The sequence below is a fragment of the Helianthus annuus genome, chromosome 12 (assembly GCF_002127325.2).
Source record: "Helianthus annuus cultivar XRQ/B chromosome 12, HanXRQr2.0-SUNRISE, whole genome shotgun sequence".
Lineage (NCBI taxonomy): Eukaryota > Viridiplantae > Streptophyta > Magnoliopsida > Asterales > Asteraceae > Helianthus > Helianthus annuus.
Genome location: NC_035444.2, coordinates 78,141,147 through 78,152,092, shown reverse-complemented (window position 1 = coordinate 78,152,092; position 10,946 = coordinate 78,141,147). Strand labels below are relative to the sequence as shown.

The window sequence follows — 10,946 nt, the reverse complement described above, 5'->3', positions numbered from 1 at the left end:
TAAATGTGACTATTCTTTGTTTTCCAAAGTTGGATCGGATGTGATTGCTTACTTGCTTGTTTATGTGGACGATATTGTCATTACTGGTAACTGTGTTTCTTAGATAGAAAAGGTTAAGTTTAGTTTAAGGTCTAAGTTTTTTATAAAGACCTGGGTGAACATAGGTACTTTATTGGAATTGAAGTTGTTCAAGTTAAGAATGGTTTATGCTTGTCACAAAGAAAATCTTGCTGAGTATGGCATGACAGCATGCAAACCAGTCGGTAATCCAATTGAGCAAAATCATATTTTAACAAATTCGTGTAAATAAAATGTTGATATTGTTGATAATATTACTGGATATCAAAAACTGGTTGGCAAGCTAATCTATCTTGCTCATACCAGACCTGATATATCATACACTTCACTATCTAAGTCAATATATGCATGCTCCAATACAAGGTCACTTGAAAATTGCAATTAGACTTTTGAGGTATTTAAAATAGGCACCTGGAAAAGTTGTTTGTTTAGTAAAATTTCTAATTTCAATCTTGTAGCATTTGTAGATTCTGAATGGGCTAAGTACCTAAAGTCAAGGAAGTCTGTTATAGGCTATTGTGTTTTATTTGGAAATTGTTTAATTTCGTGGAAAAGTAAAAGGCAGGCAACTGTTTCTAGGTCCTCAACTACTGGTTTTGAATACTCTTACACCATTAACCTCGTTGTCAAAGAGTGAATACTTAGTATTGTTTTCTCCATTGTGCTTACTTGTCACTGGCATTCGCATCAAGTTGATACTAAAAACACCTTTATAAATGGTTTTCATGGAGTAACCATAAGGATTCATTGATCCTCATTTCCCTAACCATGTTTGTTGGATTAATAAAGCCCTCTATGGTCAAAAGCAAGCACATCATGCTTAGTTCCAATGTTTAAGCACCTTCTTAATTAACCAGGTTTTTCATGCAGTCAAGCATACACATCCTTGTTTGTCTTTCTCAAATGATCCTGCTTAATTTATCTGTTAGTCTACGTGTATGATATCATTTTCACCGAAATGATGAAGCCTCTATTCAACGTTTCATTTCATCCCTACTGTGAGTTTGCCATAAAGAACTTAGGAAATCGTAGCTACTTTCATGGGTTGGACATCACCTACATGTATACGGGATTGTTTCTTAGTTAGAGTAAATATGAAAATGGACCCGCTGGAACACCACTTAGCACCATTCACATTTTTCTTGTGTGTCCTCACATGAGCTTCAATCAATAAAATATTAAATAGCTATTAATAAATAAATAAATAAATAAATAAGAAAGGAGAAAATTATTACTTAATATTATTATTTAGTCGGTGAAAGAAACAAGAAAATATGATTCAGTATTATTAATTAAAATATAGAAGAGAAAGACTAGAAATAAGTGTGAGAATACACGAGGAAATGTCACGTGTCCTCAAATATATTATTTTATTATATTGTATGTAAATAGATATATAAAATTTTGGTCATTAGGACTTGTGAAATATGGTTAAGTTTATCTTACTTTTTTGCTGCATTTCAATAGTCCAAACTGTTATTTACCAATAAGGACATGGGGTGTGGCCTACACTTTTGTATTCTAGAGAAACCAATTTTGCAACTAACACTTTCTCTTTGTGTGAAAAAGGGAATTCGGTAGCAAGATCATTAGAAATTCTTAAGAAAAGACGACGTCTCATACGAAACCTACGCCTAAACTGTCCATCACCGTACAACGGATTTTCACAAAAATAATCATGCATTAAACGTTCATGAGCACCTAACCGATCTCGTTATTGTTATTATTATTATTTATTGTTTATTATTATTATTGTTGTTGTTGTTATTATTATTATTATTATTATTATTATTATTATTATTATTATTATATTAATATTTTATTAACACTATTATATTAGCTGTTAACTTTCTTTACGGGAGGCGATATTTGAGGATGCCAACTGCTGCCGACGTTCCACTTTTATACGAGGCCCATCAGTGGATACATGGGTTTCCTGGGATGTTGGGTAGTATTGATTGCACGCACTGGGAGTGGGCGACATGTCCAACCGCTTGGAAAGGGCAACACCATCGTGGGGACCACAATGGTCCTACCCTAATATTACAAGCGGTCGCGTCTCAAGATTTATATATTTGGCATGCGTACTTTGGCATGGCTGGGGCGAACAATGACATCGCAGTTTTACAATCTTCGAATCTTTTAGACGATGTCATAGATGGTGTTACACCAGATACTTCATTCTATGCAAACAATGTGGAGTATAAGTATGTGTACTATCTCACAGACGTTATTTATCCAGAGTGGGCGACGTTTGTGAAAACTCTTTCGTGTCCAGATGACGAGAAAAGAATGCATTACAAGTAGAAACAAAAGTCCGCAAGAAAAAATGTCGAGCGGGCTTTTGGTGTGTTAAAAAAGAGATGGTCTATCATTGCCAAGCCGTCGAGAATACTTGAAAAAAGTAAATTGAGAAACATCATATATACGTGCATCATATTGCATAACATGAAATTGGAGGACTCGGACAAAGCGTTTTGTGGGGAAAGTTATGATGAAAGTAACCAACTGACGAACCCACTACCTATATACGCTGAAAAAGAAGTTATCTGAGTGAGGATATGTGACAGGGACACACACCATAACCTTCGAGCTGATCTGACCGAGCACCTATGGTTTTATCGTGAACAATGAGGAGACGACGAAGACGACGAGTGTTACACCCCCAAAATACCACATGTGGAAACCCCCGCGAGGCGTGTGACGTACCAGGATCCAGCCACCAATCACATTGAACTTACCAAGATATTTCAAATAAAACTTTCATTTATTAAAATAAGTGTTACAATACAAGATCTATTATCCGGCGGAAGCATATTACATTTTGTTGTGAGTTTCATAAAGCAAGTGTATTAAAAACCATCAGACTTGTCTCGTGATTCCTTGCAACTTGACCCATGACCACTCCAGCATCCCAGACAGCAAGTTCCAACAACATGTACCAAAAGGCCTGCAAGCATGTAGAAAAACGTGTATCAGACAACGCTGGTGAGTTCACAGATTTGTTAAACCGTTCGTTACCGATTACTGATTCATGTTATGTTATGTTGATAATAACTCAATACCGCATACAGCCCTTTTTTCCCTTCTCCAATGCTCTAACAAATATTGGTCATGATTTAAAGTTATTAGTTCACGCCCGTCCTATCTAGGTACGTCGTGAGGGTGCCAAACCTAATAGTGCTATCAACTAATAACCTTGTTGCCCTACAAGCAACAACCCGGTAGTATGATGGGACTTAAGTAATAGAAGAGAGTGTATTATCCAACATCAACATTTACTGAAAACCGTTGCATATCCCCTGCAAGGATATACGTTTGTGAAATCCGCCTCACATCCCCTACAAAGATGTGGGTATATGGAAACCGCCTCATATCCCCTACAAGGATATGGGTTTACAAAAATCCGTTTATAAGTTTTGTCAGTTTGATTGTCCCCACCGGACGCATGCTTGTTTTGAGAGAAGTGAACTCATCATGGTTTGCTCGGTATGACTAGATATTCGTTCACACTTAATCAATCAGAGCCTACGTATTCATGTATACGTAATCAGTTTACATTCACAAGGTTCACGTATAAATTAAAATCATAGTGTGCATTCAAGCAACGATCACCGAATAACACATAGCGGTTATTCAAACTCATACCATTCCACAATTACATGTATGTTTCACAATGGTACTTAACAGTTAAGTGTATTACTCATAACAAACAAATCATATTTCCTTAGGTAACATTTATATCGTTAACAAGCAGTGATAGGGTTTCATTAACACAATTATGCAATTCATTCATTGTTATTCATGTTCTAACCACAGTCTATTGTGAACTATCCATCAAGTATTTCGTTGGCAAGAAGGTGGCGAAACACCAAAGTATTTTGTCTACATGAGGGTGGCGAAACACCTGAGTGTTTCGTCGACATGAGGGTGGCGAAACACCTGAGTGTTTCGTCGACATGAGGGTGGCAAAACACCTAAGTTATTCGTCATCATGCAGTTTCGTCACAATACCAGTTCATCTTGCACACACAGAAACCCTACTTCCACGACCATCTAAGTTAGTACAATTACCTTCATCCAATCAGCACCATTAGTTCCTAATCACAAAATGACTTCAACCCAGCCATAACAATGATTATCAGAAACATATAGAAATTATCGATACAATCATTATTCAAACGCTGGTCACGTACAATCTCTCTTATGAACACTCTACACTAAACCCTTCAACAGATAAATCACATACAATAGTATGTCACACATACACCACAATTAATCACATCAATCAATTAACATATAGTCAAGGTCATTCGACAAGATCATTCAACAAGATAACACAATCAATCACCATAACAAATGACTCGATTACAGGGATGATACTAACCGAGGGAGATCGCGTGCGAGGGAGGGCCAAGCCGAGAGAATGAGGGCTTCGGGTTGGGAGGGACTGCCGTTGATCATCCAAGGAGAAGGAGCTAGGGTTTGCAATTCAATGTGTTTGTGTGATAATGAGGATCACGTATATTACCCCCTTATGTGCGCAAACGGTTGAGCAAGTGGGCCAAACCCGCTTGTGTTTCGTTTAGGCTTCAGAGGAGTTGGACTTAGCTTTGGGCCTAGGGGAGCTGGGCCGAGAATGGCTTAGTTTACAGGAAGAGAGTGATCGGCCCAAGTTATAGGTGTGTGACCCGGACCTTTGTGCGACTCGATTATATTACTGACAACATTCACATTTGACATCTCACATACCACACACAAACATTTATCATTTCACACATCACGCACAAACAACTCATTAATATTCAATATAAATTTATGCGCCAACTGGCCATATAAAGTTCGTATATGTTACATCAGGGTACGATAAAAGGCTCTAAGGCACGGGTTGCCACATCATCCCCAACTTGAATGAAATTTCGTCCCGAAATTTGGTAAGCAATCCAAAGTAGCATGGCGTTAAATCAGGATGACTGTATATTTTTCCCAGGTGCCACATCATCCCCAACTTGAAAGGGAATTTCGTCCCGAAATTCGCCAATGATATCATAAGTTAATACAACCGCTTGAATAACTAAGGATACTAGAGCTTACTCCGACCATTGCGTTCCCACGTGAACTCTGGTCCACGTCTTGAGTTCCAACGAACTCTCACGATTGAAATTTGACTATGCTAACGAATCCTGACGTCCTGGTCCATGATTTCAGTAGATTACACGATGACTGCAACTTGTCGCTAGCCTTAGGTTCTAATAAGGGTATCACTAGTTTTCCATCTGACAAACACTTCTTTAGATTCGAGGCATAAATGGCATTGTGACCGTTACCCAATTCATCAGGTAACTCGAGTTTGTGAGTCACATCACCGATCCGTTCCAGAAATCCAAATGTCCCAGCGTACCGCAAACTAAGCTTGCCACATTTCCCATAGCGTACCGCACCCTCCCAGGGTGAGGCTTTCGATTATGATACGTTCGCCCAGAGCGAACTCCCAGTGTTTCCTAAGCTTATCAGCTTCCCTGATGGTCACGTGTTGTTGCTAAACGGTTTCCAATCTAAACAATCATCCCAAGAGGTTTGAGTACAAATCCTGGATCTGTGATTAGGTTGTCACCCTCCTTAGTCCAACAATGAGATTGGCATTATCGTCCATGCAATGCTCCAACCAGAGCTGCCTGAATACTAGAATGGTAGCTGTTGCAGTAAAGTCAACCATAGGTAGGTGTCCTTTCAAATTTTTACTAAGTTATTCACACACATGCTCGCAGCATGTCTTCAAGGGTTCGCTGACTCTAACCGTTTGTCCTATGATGCTGAGTAATGCTCATGTCTATATGTGAGCCAAGAGTTTGTATACTGCCTGTCGTAAATCAGGTATGGATCAAACTCAAAGGTAACAGGAGTTGGCACCTCGTGCCTAAAACCGCCTCTCTCAGAGGTACATTCACAGCTCGTGAAGACTTGTCAGTTTCCCTGATTGAAAGAAAGTGTTGATGTGCACAAAATGCGACATATAAATTACATCAATTATGGCATAAAACTAACCCTTTTTTAGTACTAATGTTGGAAAAAAGAGTGCTTTTGTCTTCCTTTTGTATTTTTAGGATTAAATGAGCTCAAATAAACAAAAGAAGCAAAAGGCAGCTAAATCTAACATAAATACAAGAAAAGGAGCAAACGTGGCATGCCTGACCTCCCTGCAGCATCTTCCCAAGCAAAACAAGAAGACAGAAGACTGAACACGCTCCGTGCTCAGTGTCAGCAGAAAAGACAAAGTTGTAGAAGCATCCATCACCCACAACGGGGCCGTGCTCAGCGGACATGGGGCCGTGGTCAACTATAAGATTCGCGGAATCCAGGCAAATCTTGATAGTACAGATATGCTTCTGCACACGGAGTCGTGCTCAGCGGACATGTGGGCGTGGTCAACTAATGCAGACAAACTGCATTTAATGAAGAAAGAGAGGAGGATGGACACGGGGCTGTGTCCAATGGACACGGGGCCGTGTTCGTGCTTCTGTTCAGCCTATAAATAGGAGTGCTTGGAGCTCTTGCAACTCATACTTTGGCACACCATATCTCTCACACTTCACCCACCACCCACCACCATCACAACACCATCATCCACCACCATCATCCATTGTCCATCATAGAGTGTGTGAGTCGTCTCGGGATCCAAGATTGATGGTAAGAGTTCTTGACAATCAAAGGCCATGTTTGCCTAAGTCTCTTACATCACTTGGTGAAGACAAGTGTTTAGTGTAATACTTTTTATTTTTAATCTTTTGCACTTTATAATTGGTTATGTATTAATGACTTTAATTACTAGTTTCTTATGTTGAAGGCGATTCTTCCTTATCGTTTGTCCGTGGTGTCTTGGCATTACTTTACTGTCTTTATAAAATAAAAGATTTTCACCATTCATATCTCCATGGTCTATATGGAGGTATGTTGGCTACCTGGTCGAGGGTTAAGGGAACGGTTTGGTAAGAGTCTTGCCATTGTTCAGTGTATAGATCCTGCAAAGGACCTGGGTCAAATTTAGTAGGACCTCCTTCAATACCCACCGGTATTGGATGGCGGGGGTCCAAACTCTTTGATCCCCTCATAAGTTAAACTACTATTAAAACTTTAACCCGGCTACTTAGGACTGTATCCCTGCTGACTCAGACTACTTAGCCGAGGGTAACGTCACCTTCAAAAGAGGGGCCTACCACATTATGCATTAATAACTAAATTAATTATCTTTCAATAATCCGACCCTTTAGGATTGTATCATTGCCGACTCAAACTACTGGGTTGAGGGTAATGTCACCTTCAAAAGAGGGGTCTACTACAATAACTAGGATAATCGCTTAAACAAGTGCAAAAGTGCGAAAATAATCAAAGGTTATACTACACACGAGTCGGATCCAAGTGATTCATCTTGTCTATCTGTTTTTTTTTATTTTTTTTTTAGCATTTTAGTTAGTTTTATTTTTTCTAGTTTAAAAACCTTTTTTCTAATTTTTGATTTGATTAGACGTTGAGGATAAACCGGTACTAAAAGCTCTTGTGTCCTTGGACGACCTCGGTATCTTACCAACACTATACTACGTCCAAGATGGGTGCACTTGCCCATATGTGTGTTTAGTGTTAGTGAATATCGTGTTTATAAATTTAAAACTTGGCTAGAAAAGTGTAAAAAGGGCTTAAAATATATACCTAAAACATATACACACTAACACGCATCAAGTTTTTGGCGCCGTTGCCGGGGACACAAGGATTTTAAGAAAGTTAGGAATCAGCGGCCTAATCAATTTATTTTATTTTATTTTATTTTTTTAGGATTTTCTTCATTTTTCAGATTCTGCAGGGCTCAGCACGGGCCGTGCCTGGTCGGACACGGGCCGTGCCCAGCGTTATTACTGGCAGTTTTTATTTTCCGAGTTACAGAGAGTTGAGCACGGGGCCGTGTCGGTGCAACACGGGGCCGTGTCCAATTCCCCAGTAACAGGGATCCGGAAAACAATCACTGTATCTCCGACCACGGGCCGTGTTCACTGAGCACGGGGCCGTGGTGAACCTTCTGACCAATATTCTTTTCTGTTTTCACTGCAGGACTTGGAACCCAGGAGCCACATCTGAATTTTCTACATATTGTATGAGCTCCAGTTCTTGTAGCGACATAAAAGAACCTCTAGAAGAACCCGAACGCTTTCTCAGAAAAAGACTCAAAGCTAAAAACCAAGAGAAAGTCTCGGGGGACCCACTTCCAATGGCAGATCAACGTACCCTCATGGATTACCTACGACCCACCGTAGCTAATCTCGGCGCCGCTATCAATGCACCGAATGTCGAAGCTAACAACTTCGAACTTTGGCCACATTTGATACAAATGCTTCAAAACTCCGCAACCTTCCATGGGCTTGCGGACGAGGATCCCCATCTACATATTACTACTTTCTTAGAAATATGTGATACCTTTCGGATCAATGGAGCATCAAACAACGCCATCCGCCTTCGAATGTTTCCATTTTCACCAAAGGACCGAGCAAAGGCTTGGCTCAATGCCCTCCCAGTTGGCACGGTAAACACCTGGGATGAACTAGCCCAAAAGTTTCTATATAAGTATTTCCCTCCCGCTAAAATGGCTAAATTAATGACTGAAATTAATACATATTCACAAGAGGATGGGGAATCCTTATATGAAACTTGGAAAGGTTCAAGGAGCTATTGTGAAAGTGTCCTCATCACGGTCTTGCAGTATGGCAACAAGTATCCACTTTCTACAATAGGTTGTTGCCACACACAAGACAAACACTTGACTCTAGCTCTGAGGGACTTTTAGGTAATGGACGCCCACATGAAATATACAATCAAATTGAGGAAATTGCTCAAACCAATTTTCAGTGGCACACTCCCCGAGGCAATAAAACTATTGCCCCGGGCGCCCATAAGGTTGATGAAAGCACTTCTTTACAAGCCCAAATAGAGGCACTGTCTTCAAAAATCAAAAAGTTAGAAATGATAAAAACGGTCTCGGTTATGGCTTGTGAAGGGTGTGGTGGGCCGCATGAAAATTGGAGTTGTATGAAAGAAACAGGTGATCAACCAGAATCGGTAAACTACATTGACAACAGACCTAGGCCGTCGGGTCCTCCAACGGGGACCTACAACCAAGGATGGCGTAACCACCCTAACCTTGGTTGGAGAGAACCCGGCAATAGTAGTAACCAACAAAACCTAAACCAACGAACAAACTTTCAACAACCAAGAAATGAGTCACAAAGTTTCCCTCGGCAACAAAGTAGAAGAGAAAGGCTTGAAGACACTGTGTCTCGCCTAATCTCCGACACTGAAAAGAAAAACTCGGATTGATTTCAACAATTGGAATCGAATTATAGAAATCAACAAGCTAGTATACAAAACATTGAAAACAATTAAATCAAATAGCTCAAAATTTCTCCAAGAGGCCACAAGGCGCGTTACCAAGCAATACCGAAACCAACCCAAAGGCACAAGTACATCTCATATCTTTGAGAAACCGTATTGTAGGCTCCGAAGAAACCCACCCTGCACCGACGGAAAGAAGCCAACCCGCGGCTCCACCTACGCAACAGCAAGAAAGGGTTTCCCCACCGGTACAAGAGCCCACTAAGATTCCTCTGGTCCCATACCCCGGTAGGTTAATTCGCCAAAAGACCAATGAGCAATTCGCAAAAATCGAAAATTTACTAAAACAATTGCATGTTAATATTCCATTTATCGAAGTCCTAACTCAAATGCCTAAATACTCAAAATTCATGAGGGACTTCCTCACTCATAAAAGGAAAATTGAATCATTGCAATTAGTTAACTTAGGCGAAGAATGCTCCGCCCTTGTACTCAACAAATACCCACAAAAGAAGATTGATTCTGGAAGCTTCACGATCCCTTGCGTGATCGGGGAATCCCCCGTTCGTAATGCACTAGCCGACCTTGGGGCTAGCATTAACCTCATGCCTGCATCAATGGTCAAACGACTCAGCCTAGGGAAAACAAGCCCTACCAAGATGAGTATACAACTTGCGGACAGATCCGTCAAATACCCGCAAGGTGTCGCTGGAAATCTATTGGTCAAAGTCGACAATTTCGTCTACCCAGCCGACTTTGTCATACTAGATATGGAAGAGGACACCGAAGTCCCCCTCATACTAGGGAGGCCATTTCTAGCCACTGCAAAAGTAGTGGTAGACATGAATGACGGGACACTTACATTGAAGTTTGGGGAAAAGGAAGTGAAGTTTGGGGTTGGAAAGAGAGTAGAGGATGATGACCCGGTCAACTACATGAAGGTCATTTATTCGAGTTTGGATGATGCTCTCCAACGGTGCAACATGGGATGCAAAACATCCCGCTCAGATAACATGTGACCAGACTTTAGGTCTAGCCAAGGACCCTTATAAACGTGGCGCACCACGGAGGCATTCCGCGGAACTATCCTTAGTTCAGCTTAGATTAATTTTTAGTTTAATTTTAATTTTCAGGAATAAAACACACTCGGGATGGTGAAGGATGACAAGGGAAACGAGAAACATCACCCCATGCACAAAAACAGAGCTTCCCGACAAAATTTCTTCATTACAGCAAGTTCGGCACGGGCCGTGTCCACTCAACACGACCCTGTGCTGCACAGTCTGTAGAAAATGCCCAGTTCAGGTAACTGGACACAGGGCGTGCTCACTGAACACGCCCCCGTGTCCAGGCTTCTGTTTCTCTTTACTAAATCTTGTTACTGGCACCTGAACACGGGGCCGTGCCCGGACACCACGGGGTCGTGTCCAGGCGACCAGTAACACAACATTTTGCTTTTTAACACCCTTTTACACATTCAATCAACCTAAAAC

At 40.8% G+C, this 10,946-nt stretch overlaps 1 non-coding gene across 1 annotated transcript; it reads right to left on the bottom strand.

The window, feature by feature from the left end:
- Positions 1-8,713: 8,713 nt before the first annotated feature.
- LOC118485267 lies at positions 8,714-8,819 on the bottom strand. Its single transcript, XR_004875572.1, has one exon. It is a non-coding gene; the product is annotated as a small nucleolar RNA R71 (small nucleolar RNA).
- Positions 8,820-10,946: the final 2,127 nt, after the last annotated feature.